Source organism: Cyanistes caeruleus, chromosome 2 (genome assembly GCF_971803275.1).
Source record: "Cyanistes caeruleus chromosome 2, bCyaCae1.hap1.1, whole genome shotgun sequence".
Lineage (NCBI taxonomy): Eukaryota > Metazoa > Chordata > Aves > Passeriformes > Paridae > Cyanistes > Cyanistes caeruleus.
The window spans coordinates 32,377,825-32,402,250 of NC_141702.1; the positions used below are offsets into that span (position 1 = coordinate 32,377,825).

The following is a 24,426-nucleotide window of genomic DNA, read 5'->3' on the forward strand; positions in this document are numbered from 1 at the left end:
CCCACACCTCTTATTAAAGGTGTTTTGCAATGACTCAAACACCATGCTGAGTCTACAGATAATTTATATCATCTTGTGGTTTCATTCCCACCTTCCTTCCTCCCTTATTGTCTCCTTCCTCATTAAATTTATTTGTTATATTCTTTACAAGGACCTGTCCTAAATGTATGTGTGTTTATATATGTATGTATATATGTGTGTGTGTGTATGTATATACATACTTGCCTTGCACTTCCACACATAACCTCTCCATTCTCAGAAAAATTACCTGGACCTTCCTACAACAGAGCTTCCACACACAACGACTCACACTTTACATTTTTAAGCCTTAGAAATCAAAAGCAAACAAGGAAAAATAATCTTAAGACATTTTTTAGTATCTGATGAGGGGAATATTTTGGTTTTAAGTGATTTGAATTAGTTCCCTTAAATATATGGAATTACATTATTTGAAAAATAAAATAGCAGGATCAAATAAGATCTTACATCTGTCAGAGAAACTCTTTAAGGAAAATGTTCAAACACAAAATTCTTAAAAATTCTTAATGTTTTTCCCCCCCCTTGGAAGTCACACAAAATAAAATTTAGAATGATATGTCATCATTCTAAGTGAATTTTAGCAGAATCACTGCTTGTTTTACTACCTCTCTATATATATTGTAGAATGGCTTACAATATGAAAGACATTTTATAATAAAGAGGTAGGTAAAGCATGACAAGTTAAGATAATGGTTTTAGTCTATTAGTGCTAGGGATGGGGATAGTTTGTTGCTATGGATGAAAATTTCTTCTTTGAATTCAGATGGAAATTTGCCACCATGACTTTGTCCAAACCACTGTTCTGGGACACAGACCAGGGTCTCAGGCCTCAGTTTCATTATCTGGCTTGATGACTTCAATCAGTAACGCTGGTGCATGGAAAAATTAAACATAAACAATAATGACATACCAGCTCATTATCACATTTGGGACAGAAATCTTTCACACAAGTGGCCCCATGTGTATATAGGACTCCAGTAAGGTCACCAGTATCTTTGAGAGCAGTTCTATTGATGACACAGCAAGGTTCCAGTTCACTCACAAGTGCACTGCACTACTCCACAGGCTACTCCCTACATGGAACCTACTGCAGTCAAGACCACAAGCTTCTTCTTTTGGATGTCCAGCTTCCCATGCTTCCTTAGAAGGCTGTCAGTGGCTTTTCTCCAGTGCATGAACACATCTCCTTTAGGACAGAGCAGCATGGCCTCAGCCCCATGAAGGCTTTAGGTTTGATAGACTCCTGATGGCAGTTTTGAACACAGTACTGCTTTCCTTCCCCACCTGAAAGCTCTTTCAAAGTGCCACATCCAGCTGAATGCTACATCACTGGCAGTTTTTTAACAAAAGCAGCCAAGTGAAGCTGAGATGTGTACAGTCTAGGGGTTACAGTAGAGATTTAGAAAGCCTCTGGAACAGCCTTCTCCTGCCCCCATACATGTCAGAAAAGCCTCCCTGCTCACTCCTTCCAAAGCCACCCTGATATCCAAGGACTTAACCCACAAACCAGCAACCAGGAGGCAGGTAAAACTGATGCAATGATTTCATCCTATTCAGAAGTTCCCTGAAGAGGCCATCATGTCTCGAAAAAACAAAACACAACAAACCCAAGTGAGTTTAACACTCTCCATACAGCAGGAAGCTGTCTGTAGAGGAGACACCTCTGATCACTACTGCCCTGAGATTCCCAAACAGCATTTCCCTTATCAGATACAAGGAGTACTCTTGAAGTTCACCATTATCACAGTCCAGATGAGAGAGTATCAAGGTCAGAAACAGACAATTTGTAAAGCTAAGTTATGCTAAAGAGAACACCATACTGTATGTTAGATTATGCTAAAACCTTTGCTGCTGGAAGGCCTCTCAACATCTTACTGTGTCTCAGAAGTGATCTGAAGGTGAGGATTACTTGTCACATTTTGTAAACCAGGCAAATGAATCAGGTGTACACAATAAAATGGCTTTTTTATCAGAAGCCCTCAGCTGTCACTAAGACTGAGCAGCTGCTTAGAGGATATTAGTAGCTGCTGTGGCTGAGACATTGTCACTCTCAGCTCCTGTTTCAAGCCATTTGTGGTATTCTGGAAACCATAATCAAAACTGTGCGGCAGAAATCATTGCAGTATACTCAAAGAAAAATTAAAAAAGGAAAGCTGCACCAAGCTGGTGATCTAAAATATATAAAAACTATAGAGATCAGGTTATTCTACTTGTTTACTTGCTTCTTGGATCGTAGGGTGTATTTGCAGTCAAATCTCCTGGTTAAGTTGTGGATTTTCTTTAAAATGTGTCTCATCTTTCTGACTAAAATCTGAGCTGGTGCCTTGGACACCTAAGCCACCCAAAAACCCCTTTCTGTCTCTAGTGACACACAAAATTTAAACCAGTAAGCTATTTACTATGTTTTCACACACTAAATATTTTGCATAATAGAAGAGTTCAAATACTCTGTTATAATACAGGAGAAAAACTCCTGACCAGAATTTAAACAAGCTCATTAAACCACACTTGATATACCTCCAAAACAAATCAAACCAAGGGATATTCCAAAATACATCCTTAAAAATCACTACAAACAACAGAAGTTACTTCAAAATAACATTATCTGTACATAAATCTATCCAGGCTGAATTAGGTCCTCATTAAATATAACGGCATAGACTCACCATCTTCATCCTTTCTTTGCTGTCTCCCAGAGTCTGGGTTGTTTTTTTTTTAATAATCCACAGAAAGAGACAGAAGTTAGTGTCCTTCTAACTAGGAGGCTTTCCATAAATCCTTTTGCACATAATTCACCTTTAGCACACCTTAAGTCTTTCTTTCATTGCCAAAAAAAAAAAACCCAAACCAATAAACTACCTCAGTTCTATGAACAAATTTACCTGAGTGTGTCAGCTTCCACCTTTTTATACTACCAGAAAGAGGAAGGCCATCAGACCACTTCAGAGGTGGTGAATGGCAAGCCAAGGCCGAGTTCCCCAAAGCCCCCCAAGTAAATCTCAGTCACTAGTCTAGCTATCTTTTGTGCAGTTCATTTCATAAGGTATTTATTTGAGGGGTGAAAAATCACCTGTTAGCTTGCAAAAACTGAATAAAGAAATCTAAAGGAAACTGAAGCATCCACCTAGACTCCCTAAAAGAAAAGAAAAAAAAAAAAAAAAAAAGCAATAAACACCTACTATTTGGTGCAATGCAGTGTGTTCCAAGGGCAAGAACTTTTGTTCTTCAGAATTATTTTTATAATGTCACCTCTGCCAGGGATGATTTAAGAGCTTCTAGATAAGGAAATTAATTTCATCAGTGGCAGAAACATCACCTCAAGTCTCCCTTTAGCTTCCTGATGAATAAAACACTCTCCCCAGCCCTTTCTAGCACCTCACTGCTACATCCAGAAGCAGGACTTCAAAGCAAAAGGCAATTATTAGTGTAAAAGCCATCTTTAAGAAATTAAGAGAGCAAACACAAGTGCAATGAGTACAGGTGAGTTGACTGAGCTTTAAGGAGCTTTAAAACTACCTTAAACCAGGTGTGTCCAATCTACTCCTTCGCACAGCTGCCACTACATTGCAATGCTGTGCCTCCTGCAAGTGAGAACAAATAGTACCTCACATTTGCAGAAAGTGAAGGCTGATGTAGCATTTCAGGTGTCTTACATGTAGGAATTGCTACTAGCTATTGCCAATCCTAATTGCCATTATTACTTGCATGTAGGAATCCTCTCTCTTTAATTTATACCACTTCCAGCAATAGATACAGCAGGGTATCATGTAAAAATATAACTAAAACTTCAATACAAATTTCCCTCTCTGTACAGGGAAGATTTCTGGTAAGTCTCACCCACCAAGCCCTTCTTTTTCCTTATCTACCAGTTCTCCATAGCGAATGCCAATGACCAGGCAAAGGAATACAGGAGCTGGGAAATGATTTGCAATTCTCTCTTTCTGCCAACAAAAGTAGCTGCTAGAAGAGGATGTCAATCTTTCCCCCTTGTAATCTTTCTTCACAGCTAGAGTAAGGGAAAAAGCATACTACACATTCCCAGTCATGAGTCACCCAAAACAGCACTGTGCTGGGTGGTCACAGTCTGGGCTTGCATAAGTGCCTTGGACAGGAACGAAGATGAACCTGAATTGTCCTACATAAGTTCCTTCAGTTCATCCCTGGATATTCTACATGTAATTTATTTTGAATATTGAGGTATTCTTTCCTATTCTACCAGGAGATTTTTACTCGGAGATGCTTGATCTGGAAAGATATTTTGTACAAGTCTTCATAATCTCCACAGGATTCATAGTCATCCTACTTCTTATGTACAGACAGTGGAGGAGCAGCATTGTTGGGTTAAGTTCTGATAAGGAAGGCCCCAGCTCACACAATATAGACATTTCCTAACAGCTAATGTTAAAGAAAGAAGCTCAGACATGTTCAGAGAATAGTGGTTATAACATTGGCAAAATGGGGATTCATCTTATAAAGGGACACTATTACAAAATTACTTATTCAGCTCGAAAAAATAAGCAAAGATGCCACATCCAGATAGAAGGTGCAACTGTGCTACAAATGCTTCAAGGAGAGAACACAAGAGAAGACCTTTCCAAATTCATGGACAGTGTTGACATATGAAGAAAATGATTACTAAGAAATGAGATTTCCAGCCATCTGGAGACTGAAGTTCTGGAACAGATTTTCAGAAAAAATGTACTAGGAACAAAACAAAAACCGCCAATCAAGGCAGTTCTATCTTCTCAAGATGGGGCTGGATGTGTTTGCAAAAGAGAGTTATTTGGAATGGTTTCTCACACAAAAATCCACCTCAGCACTCTGCCTGCTGTTTCCAAGCTAGGAATAACTTACAGACATTTCTAGGGAACACAAAGGCTGTTCTAGCAAACCTTTGGTCAGATCACCTTTCTATGAGGTACAATGAAGCAGTATATGCAAACAGTGCAACAAATTTAGTGAAAAATATATCTGAAATCTTTAGGCATGAAGAAGCAGAAAAAAACCTAAAGTTTTAGATGCTCATTTAGGGAAAAGAGCTATCTACAATGCACAGCATATTGAAGGGAAAGGAATGCAATTAGTGCTTGCTGCTGTAATTCAGGAGTGCTTGATCATTTTTTCTTAGTATGTAATTTACATATTAATACTGGAATATGTCATTTGTTTGTTCCTTGCATTATCACTCTTTGATAAGCACATGTCATTATTGCATACAAATAAGAAGCTTCCACCTGTCTGACAGAAAACACAGCCAGAAGTTATTTACAAAGGAGCCCTAGTCAGTCTGTTTCATGCCAAAATGAATCACCTGTCTCATTAATGGGCACTTTTCCTTCCTCCACAGCAAGCAGGCAGAGAAAGATCCTGACAGCAGAGCTGCTCACTGCAAGCCAGGAAGTAACACAAGGTATTTTGCTATGAGACCAACACACAGATGTGCTGGAATCATGCTCATGTGCCTCCTCAAGGCGCACCATGTACTTGTATTCCTTACAAAGATCAAAACTTAAAACCCATCTTTGAAGAAAATCAAGGCTTGGGAGGGAAAAAAGAAATTCCAGGAGAGTGACAGAGCAGAAGTGCTGGGGAAGCCTGAAAGCAGGGCTCAGCTCAGCACAGCCACAACCTCCTGCTAGTAGAAGGTTTTGAGTCACAGCAGCCACCTGAGTCCTCTGACACAGGCCAGCCTTTGATCAGTCAGTCAACAGTGAAGAACAGCATTAACTCCATATATCTGATGGAATGGCTATAACCATAAATATTTTAAGACACTTGGGTCAAACTAAAGGTCCATTCATTCCTGTAGCCAGCCTCTGGCTGTGGCTATCAGCAGATGCTCCCGCCAGGAAACATGGCACGCAGAGAGCCCTGCTGACCACGGCTGATATCCCCAGCAAGCAGGTGTTTGAGGCTGCTCTGTGCCAGAGTTTGTTCTCAGTGGCCTTCATTCTCCAGATCCATCCAATCTGCATTTCTACTTTTGCATCTGACACATCATGTAGCAGTGAGCTCCTGAGCTCTATTACAGGCTGTGTGGAAAAGTACTTCCTCTTGTTTGTTTTAGGCCAGATGTCTAATAGCGCCATTACACTGTCCATACTGCACAGGCTGGGGGAGACAGGGAATGATCATGTCCAGCTGAACTGCACCACATACATCTCAGTAGTCTCTTTCCCAGGCTAAAAACCATAACTTATTTAATCCCCCCATGTGCAGAAGCCATTTCAAATTTCTGGTTAACCTTATTGTCCTTCTCTATCTTTTCTATTTCTACTACATCACCCTGAGACTAAGGGATCAGAAATGAGCTCTCTATTCAACACTCCATATATGTAACAGTGACCAAGAGATACTTTATCTTCTATTCCTTTCCTTATAACTTCTAACATCCCATTTGCTTTTCAGTTATCAATAATTATATTGATTGGTTTTTTTTTTTTCAGAAAATTATGTATAATAACTTCAAATTCACATAGCTAATAGGGAAATTAAAATTTCATATGTATACTTGAGACTAGTTTTCCCAGGTGCATTATTTAAAATATCTGGGTCCTAGATTTCATCAGCCATTTCTATTTTACAGTCAGTTAATAAAAATAAATCCTTATAATGCTCTTTGCAGTAGGTCATTTGGTTATTCTGAAATATTTTGTCTGATCAAGCAGCAGTCACCACATCATGTATCCCCTTTCTCAGATCATTAATGAATACACTAAACAGAACAGAGGCTGGAGCTGTGCATACTCCTCTCTATTGTGAAATAGAGATAATTTACTCCTACCCTGTGGCTTCTTTCATTTAACCAATTATTAATCTGTGATGTCTTAATATCATCAAGACGCTGGTTAAAAATATCACTGAAAGCCTTTTTTTAAAAAAAATTAACTGCATCACCCTTACACACATATTCTTCACAGAACTAAAATAGATTTGTGAAGGATGACTTCAGTCTATGAAATCTGCTTTGACCCTTCTCCTCTGTGTTGTATTTTACCTCTCTACTCTTTTCTGGCATTTGTTACAGCTTCTACCAATTTGTCCAACACAAAAGTCAGAGGTACTGTTCTGTAGTTCCTTGAATTCTCTCTGCAACCCTTTGATAAAAGCTAGTGTTACATTTGCCACTCCTGAACCATCCAAAAGAAAAAATAGTTTTAAACAATAAGGTAGAACCTACAACTAATTGTTCAACAAACAACCCTGAGTTCAACAGGTGTACGCTTGGCTCACACTGCCTGATACCATCAGTTTGATTCTTCCTTTTCCACTGAATTTTCTAAAATTCTTCTGCTGTCTTTTTACATTGAGGCAGTTCCTCAGATTTACCTCCTATAAAGGAAGGCTTTATGGTTGGGCATATTCCCCAATGAATGCCAGTGAAAAGAATTTATTTTAAGCTTAGTTCCCTGCTTTCTCTGGGCTCCCTGTAATTCTCTCCTGCTGAATTTGAGATGTCAGTATCTTCATTCAATATCAGTTACTCTAGCTCATACCTCTTCATTTTTGACTTTTATTACTGGTAGAAAAGTATTCATATTCATATGAGTTTTTACAGTACATATGAACTTGATTGAGTTTTCTGTCTCATGCTTTATGAGATTTTTATTTTTAATATTGAGCAGTGAAAAAAGGGCCCTTATTTGCCTACACATGATCAGTTATACAGCCTCATGTTTTATAGCATTCTATGCCTAAGTCACCTCAAATATAACAGCAGAAATTAAAAATTCAAGACAGTTAGCTCTTTTACTCTTCTGCAAATTAGTTGTTCCCTTTCCCTCCCTCAAAAATAAAACCAAAAAAACTATTTAACTTAGAAGATGAGACTACATTATTTAGGTATAGTCTTAAATGAAGAAGGAAGGTTTATATTTCTGCTCTGGGTTTATCATGGGTCTCTGAGCAACCAGTAAATGTTTAATGTCATATTTATACTGCCACATGCTGTTATTTTTCCTGCCTGAGAGGTTTCATGGCATATGCCCTCTGCTCATCTGCAGTTGTGAAAATATTTTGGCTGCCATTTGTAGAGTGGACCAACAGAAAGGAATGAAAACACTAAAGAATCCTTTTGTAACTACACAAAATACTCTGTCTGAATTTACCACCACCATTTCAGTGCTTACTTACAAAAACAGAAACACAGCATTATCTCTCTCTAATTATACTTTTTGTTTCACCAGCTATCAACACTGGATATTGCTTTGATAATGAAGCTGACAAACTATTTCTATTCACAATTCATCATCGCCAAATATTTTTATATAAATAACAGGATTTGCAACCATTTACTTTTAAGTACATTCATTCTAGCAGCATTATGTCTAGACCTATCAACTCTAAAGGCCATTTTACCCAGGCCTCTTAAAAAATAAAATGATGATAATTTCAGACATATTTATCTATTGAGAAACTTATGGCTTTAAACTGATATTTTTATTTGATATTGTTGTATAATACAAAACATTTTTTGTTGGGATGCCCCGCAAGAAGTCCACATGGGGTTCTGCTCATCATGGGCTGCCTGAGTCACAAAACCACCAAGCTGATGAATCCTCTGGGTCACCACTCAGGCATCTACAACTCAAAATTACAGCTCTTACTTCTTACCCTGAGCACACTCAAGTATATAACAAATAGCAATGGACAGAAGAACATATATAGACACACAAATATATACATAATATATGGGGAAACCAAAACACAAAGTTCAGCAAGGAGTGCATGCACTGGCTGTAGTTCACCAGGTACAAACTGCCTGCCCACCTTAGAAGCAGGAACACTGAGGAAGGTGGGTCTATCCCTCCAAGGAAGCCCTGAAACAAAGGACAGAGTGACACCAAGGTGTTGCAGTCGTGCTCTGTTTAAATCAATGCACATATGAAACAAAGGATGGAGCAGCAAGCAGTTATGCTCTGTTGAAAACAATGCAGCTAAGGGGAACTAAGCCAAAGGAATTATCCAGATGGTAATCAAAAGCTGAATTTTGCTTTATTAACTTAAGTATATATATTACTTTTCACGGCTTGCATAAGCTAATGAGTAAAGTCACTCAAACACTACCTACACTACCTAAACATGAAACTTCACATTTTCTCCTCCTGCAATGAAAATAATATAAATATACATTAACTAGGGTAAAGGTTAGATAAGACTCCATTGTAACTTCTGGGATCCATGGATGGGCTGAACCTGTCTTGTCCCCGTAGTGTTGCCAGGTGGGTATGAACCTTATTTTATGTTCACCAAATGATTATGCTGAGCAAGATTTCATTGGTGATTAGAGATTGTCTGGATATTGCTTCAGATTCATTTTTGCAGTCAGTATAGTACTGATGGCAATCTCTGAACCTTAACCTGTCACAGTCTTCTGTTACCAGTGTGCTTGATAATATAGTGTGCTATTCCATAAAGTGTGAGTTTGAGTCCTTCAAGGGTGCTGGCAGCTTCTGGCAGTGGATGACATGCTTGACAAAACTGATAAAAATCCGACAAAGAGTGGGGACACTCTCAGTGTGTGACCCTGAATTATTGGTCACACCACCCTCTGACACAGTGGCTGTTTATTAGGGTCCCCATAACAGAGGCCTGACAGCCTAGTCATGCACAAGGGTCTCATCCTCCCTGGGGGCACTGATAGATTGCTCAAATATAAAGGGTTCAGGAAACATCTCCCTTTCACTTGACACTACATCACTCTTACAACCCAACAACTAGCATGCTGCTTGCAGGTTTGGTTTGAGATAAAACCCTGAGGAAGATTTTCACAATTAATACAGAGAAAAGCTATCTTGAAAGCAAGTAGAGTCTGGTCACCACTAATAACTAGTGTGTACCTGCAAGCTTCTAAGGCAGCTCACAGGAAAACCACAAAACCAACATGAGTGTCAGTGAATTTATAGCGTGCACATAGTTGGCATCACAGGAACACACATTTAAGTGCTCACTTCCCTGGGTCAGAGGTGGGTCAGAGGCATACCCCAGGCTGCATGCACTGAGAGGGTAGCTGTGCTACCCAGCAGCTGGTATTTAGGATGGGGAATCCCATTTCCTTAATGAAGAACATTGGCTGAGATAAGCCTTCAGAGAAAGGCCAAAGGTGGGCAGAAGGGCCTCCATTCTAGGTATCTCATCCTTCAGCAGCATGAGCAGACAACAACTGAGCTTGGAAAATTCTGGGAGTTCACAGAGCTACCAGCACTGGGGGAGCAGCACTGAGATGTCTCACCTAAGTATGTGCTCCTGCAGATTTGGGCACCTTTTTGTGACTCACCTCAGCACAAAAGCCTGCAGCTGCCAAAACATATGATTCTATCTTACTACTAACCTAAATGGGGCTACCCACATAATTAAGGACTAATTGCTTGAGAAGGGATTGCTTGATGAGGTTCTTAGACTTGTGGGTTTGTGGTCAAGTCCTCAATAGATGCAAAATAGCACAGCTTCAAAGAAATTAGTTAAGTGATGCTGAAAGTGTGGCTTCCACTCTGTGTGTTTTAGAGGGAAGGCAATGGAGACAAAGCAATTCTGCTTAAGAAAATTATGTCTACAACATAAATAATAGATAAAATAGGTTGGTACAGAATAATTTATTTGGATTTTCATTATGTTCTTTTTAAGACTGTTAGGCAAACAAGTTAGTCATGGGTTAAATGTCAAATCATCTGGGTGGGATTTGAAACTGATTAAAAGATACAAAGGTAGAGAATTTAGGCACATAAATGGTAAGAATTTAAAGGTAGCTGTAGAGGGCCAGTTCTATTTAGTATATTTAAGTTATTAGTAATCAGGAGATGATTGTGTGGGAGACTGGAAGACATAAAAACATTGAGATGCATCAAATCTGAAGGAGGTTTGAGGAATTAAAAAGAATGTAAGTACACATTAGTTATCATCTCTAAGACAAAGTGATACTGGAACACACATCTCTTAGAAAAAGTGAGCACTGTCACTAGCAGTCCTGTCCTTAAAAGCAGCATGAGCAATTTAAAACAAGCCTCAGCTGATAAGTAGGAGGAACCCATTTCCTTCCACAGAAAACCTCAGTTTACTGGTCATTGCTAAAGCACAAGTCCAAAATGAAGCATCTCTCCTATGAGGAAAAGCTAGCAGAATTTGGGTTGTTCAATCTGGGCAAGAGAAGGCTCCAGAGAAACCTTTTAGTACTTAAGGGGCTTATAAGAAAGACAAAGATTTTTCAGTAGGGCCTGTAGTAATAGGACAATGGGGAATGGGTTTAAACTGAGAGTAGGTTTAGATGTGATATTAGGAAGAAATTCTTTATGGTGAGGGTGGTGAGGCACTGGAACAGGTGGCCCAGAGAAGATGTGGATGCCTTGTCCATGAGGATGTTCAAGGCTAAGATGTAGGGGACTCTGAGAAACCTGGTCTAGTGAAAGGTGTCCCTGAATATGGCAGGAAAGTTGGAATGAGGTGGTTTTTGAGGCCCCTTCCAAACCAAGCCATTCTATTATTCCCTACCCTTCCTTTCCCTTCCTCTCTATTTCCCTCTACTATAAAATCTCTGTGGGCTGAGCCACAACCATTTTGCACCTGAAATCCTTTGCAGCTGCAAGTGTCATTCTGGGAGAAGCAGCTGAGTATACAGGCAAACAGTACTTATTTTAGCAATTTTTCTCATGGCCATTTTACACTTCAGGCACAACAGCTTCAGAAGATGAAGGATTCTTGCATGCCAGCATTCATACAAAAACTTTTGTTCCCCACTGACCTTGAGTCTTGTATATCTGTGGGAGATGTATGGTATATAATAACAGCAGTGCTGGGGGAAGTTCAGTCAGTCACAGCTTACACACACAGGTAAATGCATTTTATTAACTGAAAGCTTTCATTTTCTCTTGTGGACTCACAGGAGCCCCTTATGGCATTTTTATAAGGAGAAAATGGAACTGAATAATCTTTCAAGAAAAAGAAAACATAAAACTTACAATTAATGCAGCTCTAGAAAATGCTGCGCATGGGTTCAAAAGCCAAATTAAAATCTTCAACATAAGATCAAAAAATACTACAAAAGGATGTAAGTATTTTTTAAACAGGAAGGTTCTCTTCAGGAGTCAAACCACTTCACAAGTTAACAAATCTCTGTGTTCTTAACCAGCAGTTTCCTTTTGAAGTAACTTTCACATTGAGATCTGATGGAATAACTCAACCTTACAACACAGGAAAGTGCTATAAATTATGCTTATTATTTTGAGAGCTACAAAAATAAAGTCACAGATAATCTCAAAAAAAAATCTCAAGATGTGCGCAGCCTAAAAAACTTACTACTCCCTGCCTAACAGAGATTCTAACTGATATATAAGTCAACAAAAGTATAGAGGAAAACAATGCAATAAGAAAAATTAAACCCATTAATTAGCAGCCTATTTTGTGAGGTCATGTATGAAGAAATAGCAGGTCAAACAAGTATTTGTAACAGTTTCCCCTTAAACCAAATTATGGTTACATTTGGGCATATTTGAAATAAAACGCATGTGCTGTCAGTCCCTGCCAAATGCAGCCATCATCATCTGAGAACAGCACAAGTTAGAGAAGGAAGTGAAATTCCAAATTTAATCAATGTTGTCTATGAAAAAATTCATTAAGTCAAATGGCTGAACCATATGGGTATAAACATACATTCAGAGAGTGATAGATATCTGCAGATGAAAATTCCCAGCATTTTAACATTCCTGTAATATAGCATGCAGTAGGTACATTAATTTAGCTATCAATTGTTGCTAAATTGCAAATACACAGTAAACACAAAGTTAAAGTTCTCCGTAATTACAGACAAAAAGTAGTGTTTAGGCTTCTAATAATATCCATTTCTCTTGCAGGTTTGTACCCACTGCAGAGAACATTGTAAATTATAAAGATTCCCAAATATAATAAGTTCTTTGCAGCTAACTTAGAAAATACATTCCTAAGTTTGTGCAGAATGTATGCTGAAATCATGGTGTTATTTCTCTGTCATTAGTTAACAACTCTCTGGAGCAAAACACAGTTATGGTAGCTGATGACACCTGTCATACCACTAAGCTCTGACCTGTGGATAAGTCAAAGGCATGAAGTTATGAAAAGACCCATAGCAGCTATTTAAACATTTAATAAGAAATTTTTTCTACTAGGTCATTTAAAATATAAAGACAAAAGTATAATGTAATAAAAAAAAATAAAGCAACTGGTGTGAATTCTACTTTTGTCTCTAGGACCTCTTTATTCTCACATTGGACCTGCAAAATTTATTTTTTTTAGGAAAAAATGCTGTTGCATCAGAAAAAAAAAAAATTAATTATCTGGGGCTATTTCCATGACTCCTAGAATTTGCCTTATGGGATTAGCTGTCCAGAAATGACACTGGAAATATGGGTCCTGAAAAAGAGAGAATACTTTTATCTAGGTCCAACAGCATGAAATATTTTCTGCTTGGAAAGAAGGATTTGTCCAGTGAGGCTATTGCATCTGATTATGTGACACTGCATGGTACCAGGAATAAACAGACATCAAAGACAGCTCTGTGAATGGAAGAACAGCTAAAAGCTATAGCAGAGACACTGAAAACACAGAGAGAGAGGACATGGGAGAGACCTAACCAGCATGTATTTCCAAGCAAGGTGTGCCAGAAAAATGGAATGACTGTAAAAGAAGAGGTTTAAGTCTTACGATCTTCTAACTGTGAGGACATGGATATGTTTCAAAAGTTTTCACTTAATTTGGGCAGGTGAAACTACAGTGTAAAAGAACTTTGCCTTTCATGCAGAAGTGTGACTCCTGGCTGGCTGGCCCCAGGCTGGACAAGTTGTTTTGCTTTCACTGGACCCTTATCCTACAGAAATATCTTAAAAATTAAGTTGGTCCCATTCAATTTTAGGTAACACTTAAAAAAATGTATCTAGCAGCCCTTTTCCTTCTATTTCTCTCCCTTCTCTTTCCTTTAACATTAGCCAGAGCATCTATACCTTGCTGACTGGGACATTCACCTAGGTGGCAGAAGGTGACTGGAATTATTTCAGGTGGAGAAGGGAATGGAATTATATCCCATATATTCTGCCCACTCAGAATTATATTCTATAGATTACATGTAAGGAAGTCATTGATACTTCCTCTGGTTATGTCTTACAGATGACTACTATTCCACTTCTAAAAAAAATTTCTAGGACAATTTCTATTTACTTAATTTCTAAAAAAAAATTCTACTTATATCAGTGTGTCTAGAAGGAAGAACCCTTCAGGAGGCACAGGCAGGATGACTTTGAGTCCATGCAAGGATGAGGATAGGATGGAAGCTTATTACCATAGCTCCTCAAAGTGATTTGAGATAACTTTCCCCTCCAAGCGCTGACTGTGAATTCCTTATTAGACATAAAATCCTTGGTGGGGCAGAGAGGACAGGCATTGTAAGGCTGTCAATTCCTGTATGGCAATAGGAACCTTAAAGCTGGACTATGCACAGTGACACAGTTTTCCAGCACCCAAATGTGTTGGTGGACCCAGAGCAATGCTCACTTCACTGTGTTGTGTCTCCTGGAGAACCCCTGAGGTTGACACTGACACACTAAGACTAGAACATACAGAAATCTACATTGCTGCTGATGCCACATGGGAACTGAAAGGATTTCTGTCACCACTGGGACCAGGAAGCTTAACATTCTTTGTTAGCTCTGTGTTTTCTTTTTTTAAAAATGTTAGAATACTGACATTTAACGCTGCCTGATTTGCATACAACTAAGCTATACGGTATGGTAATTTTTGCTTTGTTTTTTTTCACATTATTTCTATTGTTGTCAGAGTCTTTTGAGATTTGCCATTTATGCCCTAAGCACTAAACAACACACTAGGATGTCACTTACCTTAATTTCTTTTGGGCATTTTTCATATACAACGTTCCTTGCATAGTGACAGGTTCAATACTGTTAAAAAAACAGCAGGAGAAAAACCCAATTAAACTTGCAATTTTCCACCAAGCAAGGCACATGCACAGTGTGCCCACCAGATGACCTGCTCTGTCCTTGCCTGTACAGGACATATCTACAGGAGGATTTTCCCCTGGGGGCACAGCATGTCTCATTTTCTAAAACTGCTACCTTTCTGCAGAAGATAAATATGAATAAAACATAACCATAATGGCTTTCTTCACCTCAAATATATATACTGAATTTACATGAAGGGCTAGCATCTCAGAAGGCTCTCCAGACCTCTGAAAGCTGCCTGGGCTTTTGGTTGCAGCTTCATTGTATGCACCAGAATTGCATCCCATGTTGTTCAGGCTATTTTGGTGCACAGCTCCTCCATACAATCATTTAATTTTCGCATATGCAGGAGGAAGACTGGACAGTTTTATGTTCACAGAACTGGACTCCTCCTTTGACATCCCATCTGCTCTTTAAAACCAATCCCATTAAGGTGCTCCTGGTATGATTCACAGGGAACCCAAACCCTGATTTATAGCAAACCTAGGATGCAATTTGCCTCCCACCACTTCATCTGTCCTCAAGCTCAACAATTTTGGCAAACAAGCCTTCTCCATTTCCTCCATACTCAAAAGAGCATTTTTTGATGTAGGTATCTTTCTGCTCAGTGATTCATTAGCATATCCCATTTCAGGATGGGCTGAGTCAATTTGTTTCTGTCCAATAATTAAAAGCCTAGATCACTTTCTTCTTACTCAACAATTAACTCCAAAGCAATTAACATTAAAAGAAATGGATCTTACCCCCAGTTGAATCATTGTTCTTCAGTTACTATTTTTATGTCAGGAATGATGACACCGTAACATAAATGCCAGAGAACTTGCGTAAAGTTACACTTCTCTGAGAGTGTCCTGGTTATGGCTGTGATAGAGTTCATTTTCTTTGTAGTTTGTTTAGTGCTGTGGTTTGGGATTTAGTATGAGAATAATATTGATAACACACTGATGTTTTGGTTGTTGCTAACTAGTTCTTACCCTAGGTCAAGGGCTTTTTGCAGAACAGATTTTCTGCATTTATGAACAGTCAAAATATTGCTGATGGCTATAAAGATGAAGAGACTTCTTAACTGTGTAGTGAAAGACATGAAAATTTGTGAATCTTCAGGACAATGGATAGTTTCATCTTACTTGCCATTGAAAGAAAAGCTGAATGTCTCAGGCTTCTCAGATTTCTTGCCAGAGAAGTTCCATCTGAAGCATAATGACTGCAGAGCAAACAGTAACATTCAGAACTCTATATAAATTCTGTCCAGCAGAATGGACAATGGAAAAATCAGCTGCCTCAGTTGAAAGCTTTAACTGCATTGACAAAAGAAGCTGTGTCATCTGAATTAAAAAACACAATCACTCAACCCTTGCCTTCTTTTGAATCTGGAGGGCTGCAAACATCAAGTTTTGGGCTGCCAAGCTTTCTCATGGAGAGCAGTAGTAACAGTGCTACCAGTTTCTTCTCTACAATGATTTCCAGTCTTGCCAGTGCATCATCATCTAGAAACTGATGTTTTTGAGAGCACTTCTGCTGGTTGTAATCCTTCTGCTTTTGAGGCTACATCCTTGCCAAGCAATTCTTCTGCTGTGAACTCTTCAAGCACTGTGCTTACAGCCTTTAGAACATTTAATGCAGCAGTAGCAACTTCTGCCTCACAGTCCAGCAGTATTTTATCTGGATAGACTGCCAGTGTCTCTGGACATAACATCACATCAGCAGCTTCTGCACTCACAAACCAGAATACATGAAAAAAGTTATTTACACCAAACAGCAGCTGAAAAATTGAAAAAAAATGAAACAAAAAAGATTGCAATGGAAAGAAATCCTCTTAAGTCACCTCTGCTAGAACTTCTAAATGCTTAGGACTTTCTAAGTTTACTTTGAAATAATATGTTTTTGTAAATTCCCTGATAGCCCAACAATTTTGTGTTTGAGTAATGAAACAAAATGTGTCCATTTCAGTTCATTTTTTGTTTTATCTTCTGCAGTAATAAACTCTCAGGTTAAAAAAAAAAAAATAACAAGGCCAGGTTAAATGAGGCTTTAAGCAACCTGGTCTAGTGAATGGTGTTCCTGCCCATGGCAGGGGAGCTGGAACAAGATGATCTTTAAGGTTCCTTTCACCCCATCCATTCTATGATTGTGTCTTTTCACTTTCCATGCTGTGTCAATGAGAAGGTGCACAAGAAGCCAGGAGGCAGCAAGGCCAGGACAGCTGATCTGAACTGTCCAAGGGGATATTCCATACCACAGAATGTCATGCCCAGAATCTAAACTGGAGAGAATTGGCCAGGAGGGGGAGGTCAGTGCTTGGGAATGGGGTGGGCAGCAGTCATGGGTGGAGAGCAATTGTGTTGGGCATCACTTGTTTCTGTTGGGTTTTATTTATATCTCTTTCTCCTTTTCCATAAATAATTGTTGTTGTTGTTGTTGTGCTTATTATTAGTCATATTATTATATTTTACTGTATTTGAAGTCTTAAACTGTTCTTATCTCAACCCATGGGTTTTACCTGTTTTGCTGATTCTTTTCCCCAACACACCATGGGGGTGTGCATGGGGGACTGAGAGAGCAGTTGTGTGGTTGATGCCTGGGGTTAAACCAGAACAGAGTCAAGAGTCCAAGAGTCCTAGGTAATAATCTCTATTCCAACAATATTTATGCATCTATAACTAGAAAGCAATTAGATAAAATGCAAGAGTAATGATAGAAGTGACACCTTTCTGCCAAACTGGCTCTTACTATTACCCAACCTGTGTCAGGTCCCTTTTTCCTGCATCCCTGGAAGTTTACACTCCTGCATATTCATTGGTCTGTCTGACATGGGACAACTGCAGAGAGCATTTTCTTAGAGTGGTTACTGGCCCAGCAGAAGAGTGCTGTCCATTCAGCTGAGAGCTGAATTTTGATGAATAGGAAAAGCACCTCTATTCCTCCCCAATAAGCACATATATTTCTTATCCAACTCATTAATAGTTCTAGGACACAAATCCCACTCCTACCCCAGCATCAAGAGGGTGGGGAGGTAGTGAGACAGTTCAATTTCCACAGGTTGTTTCAATGTCCCTCTGTGGGCTGTCTATTGCTAATACCAATCCTACATACCCAAGGGTCCCTATTAAATTCAGAACAAAATTAAGTACATAGCATGAGCTTAAGAATTGTATTTCCAGGACAGGTATGTAACACTGGGTCCATTGTAAAACATGATACAGGATTTGGGTGCCCAGCCTGTTCACAAACTGCTGAATATCACTTCCCTGGGAGTCTGGAGACACCTTGTGTGGAGACCACAGATAGGTACTGTGTTTTACAGACAGTAAGTGCAAAATCCATGAAAGAAGCCATAGCAACCATGCTTTCAATGGATTGACTTTCATACTTAAGACAGAACATTTATTTAAATGCATTAATGTGTGGACAACTTACTGATGCTTGGATTTGCAAACAGGAATTTCCTTCAGCCATTCTAAACAGCAAAAGAATAAGCATACAAATTAAGATGGACATGCTACCCAAATTATCAGCCTAGCCTGGTCCCTGGGAACAGTGAGATCATATTAGCATTACCATAGCCTAGATACTCTGCTCCTCAGCAAGGACGGCTCCCACATCATCTCAGCCATTCTGTCCAGGAAACTGCAGCCCTTCACCTGGGCTATCTGGCACAAGATGGCTTTGTGCCCTGTGCACAGACCCTACGTGTTATGGGAAGTACAGTCATAAGGAGAGGGAAAACAATGCCATCCCAGACCAAGCTTGCAACCCACCACAAACTCACCCAATAGCAGAAAATAAGCGATCCTAAAAAAATGTACACACCGGGGGAAATCTTCCTGGAGGTACCTCTCAGTTGAGCAAGGACAGAATCAGACAGGATCATTGATGTAAACGACAGTCCCTTACCAAGTTCTCCTTGTCTGAACTTTCTCTTGCTCCTGGAAACTTGATATAACATTACTTTTATTAAACCAGGGCACAGCAAAGGAATAGCTGAAATTTAGTGGCTACATTGGTATCAAGAAATGCCCACAGAGGAGCACTCCTCAGCCTGCAGTCTAAAGGTAAAATATACATCACCAAAGACAAAGGGACACTTTTCCTATTATGCATTCAAAAGATGAAAATTGCATTTCAAAGGCCTGAATGTGCTCCTAGAAGGGAACACAGAAGAGAAAACAGCTTCTTTCACCTTCAGGAAGTGAAGCGGTCATTTATGCCAAAACCTTCCATCTGGGAAGATACTGCTGGAATTATATCAAACATGACTAAGGACAACAAAAGTACATGAAGCCCCATTCAATATTTGGGAGAGCAAACAATGTTTGCTTGTGGAAATTATATCTGCCATACTCACTCCCAGCTTTTTGCAAACACCAACAAAAGTTGTGGTTCATGGAGTTTACAACTTTAATATTCAGATATCTTGTTTTGTGACTTGTACTCCAAATTGTTATCTCTTATGAACCAGGGTTATTTGTACCAGTATGAAATCCAAAACTAAGCTAGCAGAGTCAGTCTTCTATCCCCCTCATCAGAATATTGCACTTGCATTAAAATAATGGCTCAGCATGAGAGCCTAAAATTCTGAATAGATCAAAATTATATGTATAATAAGGGTTTTTTACGAATTCCTGTTTAATAGCTTAGTTCATCTACTGAGACTAATGAACAGAACAATTTATCTAATGTTCCCTGAGCTACTGAAGTTTACAAAGCCATCTGGAATCAGTTTTACTTTCTGTGTTCACATTATTAATAAACTATTTAACTGCATTTTTCTCTGTGCAGGAGATATGTGCCAGGTTTATGTTTAAATAAAATGTTTGTATTTGTCATCCAAATCCAGCAAGAGAGAAACAACCACAGTCTGCAAAGTCTTTAAATTTTCTCACTGAACATGGCATGGACTATGCACCAGCTTTACCAAAGGTAAAGTGAGGCAAATCAACACAGGAACGGCTATAACTGTTTTACACAAGAATATTTCTAGCTTCCAGATCAAACCCAAGGAGGAAAATGTGTATGTAATTTTCAGAGTTAATTTTGTAAATTATGGTCTTCTTTGCTCTGTAATTCTCTCTTTCAGAAACCATGGATTACAGGGAAGAGTGTGATCGCCAGGGAGAATTGTTAGCACTTTTTCAAGACTTAGCCTCAAAACCAACTTCAGAGAGAAAGCAAAATATTGTTTCTTCTTGATAAAATATGAGAAAGGATTTTAATATTCCTCTGGCCTTCCTGCTTTTGGCTGATTCATTGTTGTCGACAGACAGGTTTATAAGCAATGAAGAGCAATGGTAAGTTTATTCAGAGCTGAGTTTATTAGCCAAACTAATCCTGAAGCTTTGGAGGAATTAATGCAGGGATTCAGAAAGGATATTAAAAGACTCTTTTTATGAGCACTAATCAAAATATTTCTGAAGACCAGAAATCTAGGCATTTTCTTAAGACAATGAAACAGATAAAGCAAAACTTACCTTCATATATCTTAACACAGAGGCTTTCCCAGAAACGCTTAAAATGCTTAAAATTCTGGCTAACCCAGAAGTGAATTGCACTGGGAAGAAACTAACTTAATTTCATGTTTGGCAAATTCTTTTACTAATAATCATTTTAATTAATTATAATAATATTCTAAAATATTTTAAAATACAAAATGGACTTCTGTTTTAAATTTTATATATTTTGCTTCCATATTTTGAAGACAGCTCATATTAACTTCAGGAAGAAGCATGTCTTCACAATCATACTAAATGTCTAAATTTAAATTTAAAAATCTAAATTCTACTTTTTGGTGTATCCATAGGTTCAGAATCAAACAATGAACATGTAACTAAAAATAAAAGTAATATTTCTATTTGTTCCAGAGCCAACCTTTTCTTAATAGGTAGCATAGGTAGGATTGCTACAAAAACAGTGACTTTAAATTACATATCTGATTCTGGAGAATCTGGGTCCATATATGTTTTAGCAATTGCCAAATTCAAAATACATATGGTTCCACCACATTGTTCACCATACTTCATGAGCAGATCCATTTTAATTGCAGTTATTTCTTCTCTTTTCTTGCCTTGCTGTAACAAACACTTTGTTCTCTCTCTTTCAGTGATTAAAAAGAAATGGGAAAAAAGTAGAGAAACCAAAGTCTGTATCTCAAGCGACAATCATTTCCAAAGCAGCTCATGAGTGTCTTATAAGAAATGCCTCCATTTACACTATTAATTTCCTGAAGATATTTGTTTGCAATGAACCAATATGTAACACCCGAATGAAGAATTATGGTCCACTTAAAAAAACAGTATTTTTAATCAAATAACTTTCTTTCAAAACTGAGTACAAAATCATAAATTGACCAAATATATAAATCTAAATTTTCAAAAGCATATAAAATTTAACTCCCTTAATAGCCTAAATACATTTTTAATTAATTTTAGATGCTTAAATGTCATTGACTATGAATTACCAAATATTTTAGTCCTGAAAAAGGCAATATGAGGTAAAAAAACCTGCTGTGGAGCAACACATATTTTTTGAACCCAAATACCTTTAAGATTCAAGCTACTTGTAAAACACCTCCTTTGAAAATGTGAAAAAAGTGAACTCAGCCCAACCCAGTAAAAAAATGGTCTGGAGGAATTGTCAGTTTTTCTCCTCTACAGCATTAAACACAAGATACATTTTGTTTTGAAGTGCTTTCTTTCTCTGTGAAGGACACAGCTATACTCTGTTCTATATAACAATATGAGGAAAGAAACAAAATTATTTCTGCATGTAATCCAGATAAATGTTGGTCCAGATTTGTAAAGACACACATTAAATACAAAGTCAACTTACTGAGTCTTTGATTTCAACAAGAATGTGTTACCTGGACCCTGCCTCTAGTGTAGTAGTTAGAGCAGCAGCTGGGATATAGGAAAACCTTATTTAAATTCATGCTAATGTATTGTTAGAAGAGATGGAATAATAAGGGATATTTATACTGTTTAGGAAGAAAACAGAAGTGCAGTTGAATCGTGAGCTCTACTCTCACTTTAAGTAATCTAAGATGTTTATTCAATTGTAATTATTACTCTTGAACTGGAAAAATCCTGATTTTCAGAGAAAGGAAAACTTACTTCAGGTCAAATTATGAGATGTCTGTTTCCTAGCTGAGATTTTTCTAGAGGAAAGCATAGTCTCCAGACATACCAGAGGTTCAGGAGGGTGCCTTTTCAAGCCAGAAGACCTACCTGTAATATTGTCTTAATAGCTAGGAGGAAGCAAAGTAGAGAGAAAAAGAGAGATACTTCCACAGATTCCTTTGACAGGAATTTTCTAACTTTATTACCTAAAAGTCAGCTCCCTAAATGTCAGCTAGTCCTCTGGGCTCCTTTATAGCTGAAGGAGAGAAAGAGGCATCTCTAGGAGGCAATTCATCTCAACCTAAAGTAGATATCTAAGACAGGTTCGATGAATCACTAGCTCATTTCTTTCTTATCCTATGGCTATGAAGAAAATATGACAAGTAACTTTTCGACGTCTGACTTTGTCAAGATGAATTCTGACTTAGTGTCATTTTTCACTCCACTCTGAAATGTCGCTTGTGGATTTTCTATGCCTTTGTGGTCTTTGTGACCTGGTTCCCTTTCTTGCCAAGCTTTGTGATGCCTGACCTGACCCCACTCACTGACATGAGCCAAAGCCCACTGGAAGATCCTCTTTTCTGTGAACGATCTTTGGATCAGACCTTAAGGGAAAATCAATATGAGGGCAAAGGCACTTATCAAGATCATGACAGAATAGCAAAACGTTTTAGTCCAGTCATTGCAGGAAAAGTTCTCCTTTGAATCTTTAAGACAGGGCCAATGTATAGCTTATCCCACTTCAGCAGTTTTCTAGCAGTTTTTGACTTCATATCTTGTGCTGCCATGCATAACCTGATAAACTGCATCAAAATTGCTCCATACGGTTGTCATTCACTTCTGGCCAGTAGAAAGGCCAAAGAAATGTGCAAGACTCACTCAGAATACTGTATTGCAAGAGTTTTTCTGCAATAGTCTGATGAAAAATGAACTTTCAACCTGAATTCTAGAATTCCTTCTGTTCTGGAATTCATCAGAAGTTAATAGATTTGGGTAATACATTAAAATGTTGCTGTTAACAGATGTTCATGTTTATCACTGAGGTGAAATCACATGACTAATTTAGTGATTTTTGCCCTCTTCTGACAAGAGGACCAGTTCACCACAGTCAGCTATTTCCAGTATCATACAGCAGTACACAAATAAAGCAATCATCCTGAGGCTGCATTCAGTGACAATGTATGAAAACTCAAATTTTCCACTGCAAGAGCAATGGCAAGGATTTCTTACTGAAATCAGAAATAGTTTGTGTTGTGCTTCAAAATATCTTGTATCATTCAAAATTATGGGGAAGAGAAGCGAGAGGCTAAAATGATCCTGAAAACATGTCATTAGCAGAAAGAAGCTGTCAATCATGGTAATGTATTGAAAGACAAAAATTGCAAAAAAAAAAAAAGAAATATCTTGACTTGAGAGCATCCATTCTCTCCTCACATATGATAAAACGTTGTCATACAGACAACTTTCTTATTTCCATATATTAACAGAATTCTAACTGGAAGACAGTTCTTATCAGAATACAAACTTGAAATACGGAAACATCTTTGTTATTGGGTAAAGATGGGTAAGCAGTTAAATCCTAAAAAGCCATGGAAGCCTACCTGAGAGCTTCCAATTCTGCGGATTCAAAAGGGTAAGAATAAGAATAAAAAGCAGCATTGCACTTGAATTTTCAAAAATCTACCATGTCAACAATAATAGCAATTTTGTGAAGAAAACCTATTCACAATTTAACATCATTTCTATGCATATTGAAGGAAAACAATTCACACTTTTAGTTCAGGTATGTTTACCAATGCAAATGGCTCCTATGAATCCATGTGAGCTAAACACAAAAATGTGAACTTCAGTAGTCCAAACTTCGATGTTTTTTACACAATTCAGTCAAAACTAAGGGACTTTATCATTAATTCTCATTAGAATTAACTGGCTAAAGATGCCATAAAAGGTACCATTACTGTAATTTCATTATTTTGAATTTATTATTATAATGAAGGAGGATTTTAACACCAAAAAAAAATTAACAAAAAGAAAGAAAGAACTACATTACTTCTAAAACTACTCTGTCTTTCTTACAAATTTGGAGTAAATGGATGATTTAAACTTCAAGCTGTACTCCATTTTTCCTACTAGTTCTCTTTTAATGAACACATAGATTTTAAATGGTGCACCCAGTTCTCCAGTGCAGAGAAGCTCCTATGCCACATATGATCAAATACTGTCCTGAAAAGACATATAACAGAATGTCCACTTGACCTTCCTGGAACATCATTATTAAAAAAAATGCTGAATAAAATCAA

General features: G+C 38.1%; 1 long non-coding RNA gene and 1 pseudogene across 3 annotated transcripts in view; one reads left to right on the top strand and one right to left on the bottom strand.

Annotated features, from left to right (window-relative positions):
• The window catches only part of LOC111926075 (uncharacterized), a 62,472-nt gene extending 58,951 nt beyond the window's left edge, over window positions 1-3,521 (bottom strand). For 2 of the 3 annotated variants that reach the window (XR_015282976.1, XR_015282979.1), the window contains exons 1-2: window positions 3,415-3,521; window positions 3,219-3,314 (exon numbers count right to left, since the gene is read on the bottom strand). This is a non-coding gene — a long non-coding RNA (uncharacterized LOC111926075). Of the gene's footprint in view, window positions 1-2,705; window positions 2,739-3,218; window positions 3,315-3,414 lie in introns of all 3 variants that reach the window. The other variant, XR_015282978.1, reaches the window with a different exon arrangement.
• An 11,836-nt stretch (window positions 3,522-15,357) lies between these two features.
• Window positions 15,358-16,865, top strand: LOC147654714 (nucleoporin NUP42-like; annotated as a pseudogene).
• Window positions 16,866-24,426: the final 7,561 nt, after the last annotated feature.